The sequence below is a fragment of the Pinus tabuliformis genome, chromosome 9, assembly GCF_031772625.1.
Source record: "Pinus tabuliformis cultivar Carrire ecotype Pingquan chromosome 9, CPIR1, whole genome shotgun sequence".
NCBI classification, from domain to species: domain Eukaryota; kingdom Viridiplantae; phylum Streptophyta; class Pinopsida; order Pinales; family Pinaceae; genus Pinus; species Pinus tabuliformis.
Window position 1 is genome coordinate 461,421,914 of NC_142307.1, and position 3,051 is coordinate 461,424,964.

Below are 3,051 nucleotides of genomic sequence, written 5' to 3' on the forward strand. Positions count from 1 at the left end.
TTTTGTGAGTGAGGGTATCTATTTCACGATTTTCCTTGCAGAAGTAGAACTATTTCATTATAGCTGCTAAAGCCCTATACAATTGATCACAGGTGTGGAGCCACGCTCACCGAAAGTGTTGACAAAGGAAGTCTTGGTATTGCTAATCACACCTGCCAGGGCCGGGATCGAAAGAAGCGAGCGAGAGATTGATCTCAATATTCTGAGGAATATGTTATCGAAGATTGCACTGATAGACAACATCATTGCAAGGTGAGGCACCAGGTTGTGAATAAAAATCATGGATCAGAGGTTGAAGGCGGAGGGTGGAGCCTGAAGTCACCAGTCGTCCATGCAGGGATCGAGGAGCCATTATTCAGTTGTAGGAAGTTGTGAGTGTAATATTTTTGAGATACACAGATCTAGATCTGCAAAACAATAAACAAGCTTGCAAGAGAAGGAAGGAAGGGAGCAAGAATTGAGAAAAGAATAAAAATTGATTCTACAATATTAGTTTTAGAATAAATACATAAAAGCAACTAAGTTAAGCTTAGTTGTACATGCAATAACTAGAGCTAACTAAAGCTAAGTGTGCTTTATCTTATGTTAATGTGTACATGTGCCACATGCAAGCAATAAGTTAATTGGAGCTAATTTAGGTGCATGTACACCAACACAGCTAGTCTAAGTGCATGTACACCAACACCCCCCCTTAAGCATAACTTAGGTGAGTGTGATGCAAAATGAATGAGTCCCGGCAACAAGGCCATTTTAGGTACCCATATACAATGCATAAAAAGGAGGAAAGAGGGAAAACCCAGTGGGAAGAAAACCCCCCCTCAAAATATAATGCAAAAGTAGAGAAAAGACAACTGCTAGGCAGTCGTGTCCTTCAGATAGTCAATTTTATGAGAGAAATAGATTTCGGGAGCGCGAGGCTCAATGTCAAATTTCTTGCAGAATGGTACCCATTTTCTGGCAAATTCTGAGGTCTCAGAGAGAGATTCAAAAGTAAGCATTGACGCTCCGTCATCAGAGACATAACAGGACACATTGTCTACAGGGTAGACTACTGAAAGGATTGATAATACTGTATTGGCAGTAACCAAAGGAGGCTCCTTCAGTGGATCCACAGTACTCACAAAGAGGTCAACAGGTGCAAGCATTGATGGTTCGCCTTCTCGTTCGTACCTTAATGACAGTCGATCAAGATACGTTTCACGACTGATAGGCAACCACTTGGGAAACTGATCAAGAATCCATGACAAGGCAAACCGGATTTCACAAACGATAGAAGTGGCCCAGAGCCCATATGCATTCTTCAATGGATTCAGGAGACGATAGTGGAGAAAAATACCCAGCACTATCAGTCGAATTACAATGACCATTCGGTATGGATTTATTTTGCTTGAAGGAATTGGCACTTTTCGGGACAATGGCTGCCTTTCTTCATCGGTCATTGGCATATCGGGATCAATATAATCTTCAGGCCCATTTGGTGTAAACCCTCCATTATATTGATATCTCCCTTCCGTCATATCCAACTGGCCTGATTTGTTTTCCTTCAATTTATTACCATCACCTCGCTCCTTCCAAGACACGTTCCCAAAGCCATAAGAACCAATATCCCTGTTTGGATCCATGATGATCCTTCCACTCCCCGGCTCGGAGCTTGGATGCACACGCTTCAGCATTGCAGGGTTGGCAAGCAATTGGTTATCTACGTAGTATGACGTTGGAATCTCCCCACTCACAACTAAGTGGCCGTTTGCAAGTACAGGAATCTGCGGAGGAAACTCTGGATTATGAGAAATCTGCGAATTTTCGTCGTCGGGACATCGGCCATAGCTCATGCGTCCGTGGAGCATCACCTCGGTGATCTGCTGCCTGTTTCTTTGCTGAGTCTCCACATTAAATTCATGTTCTATGTCATCAACGTCTTCTTCATCATCGTCACCTTCCACACGTGGACTCCCTTTTTGACGCTTGTAACGAGTATTGCACTGCGGGCACGACTGATTTCCTTCTCGTCTCTCGTACTCATAGCACAGCCGACAAACAGGAAACCCACACTCATTACAGGCAACGAATAGCTTTCCGTCCGTGTTAAGCCTGACGTCTCGCCACAAATCTGGCAGACGTGGCCACTCAATGTGTTCAAAGGCTTCGGCTTGCCAGATGCAATCTTCAAATTGGTTTGCATGTCATAAATGCTCACGGAATCTGGGGTAAATTCCACTTTCCTTCCGCTGCCTGTGTGTGTCATCTGGTACACTGAGAGAAGATTCATAGAAAGCCTTGGAATATGCAAGACATTTTCAAAACTTCCATCTTCGAATTGCACTCTTCCTTGTCCAGTTGCTGCAACTGCAGAATTATCCCCCATGAGAATGGGAGGACCTGAGCATGCATGTAGAGAAGAAAAGGATTCATTTGAAGAAGCCATATGATGTGAAGCTCCTGAATCGATGATCCATTCTTGTGGTGCAGAATGAAGAGCAATCAAAGCATATCCGTTACCTCTTGGATCTGGTGCTTTTTCTCCAGACTTCTTCTTAGCATTCTCAGGAATGTGGTCTCCAAGATTGTGTTGCTGGAGTGTCTGCGCCATAAGATCTATAGTCTTCTTCATGCATGCAGATTCAGGATGAAAACCACGGTGGCAATAATTGCACATTGATTGCCCTTTCGTTCCTTTCCTTTCCTTTGAGCTAGATGATCCATCAGGGGGTTTGGGATGTCCTCCCTTTCTTGGATCAGGATCCTTCTTCCCTTTTCCTTTCTGATGGTCTTTTGAATTTGCCTTTCCTTTTGCATGCATAGTAAGTGCATGCGCTTTGGAATTTTTAAGTGTGCCCATTTTGATGAGCTTATCTTGCTCATGCATCAAAGACTGAATAAAAGAATCCAGTGAGGGCATCTTCCAAGTTGCACCAGTTGCAGATCTGACTGTGTGGAATGTAGAGACGAATACTGCATACTCTGGACCAAGTTTTGATAAAATGGAAAGAATCAACTGATTTTCTTGCTTGGATTTGTCGATCCCGCATCCTTTCAGCTGAACCAACAAGG

The 3,051-nt window shown here is 43.6% G+C and overlaps 1 pseudogene; it reads right to left on the reverse strand.

The window, feature by feature from the left end:
- Positions 1-854: 854 nt before the first annotated feature.
- LOC149149189 (cellulose synthase A catalytic subunit 9 [UDP-forming] pseudogene) lies at positions 855-2,182 on the reverse strand (annotated as a pseudogene).
- Between the last annotated feature and the right edge of the window lie 869 nt (positions 2,183-3,051).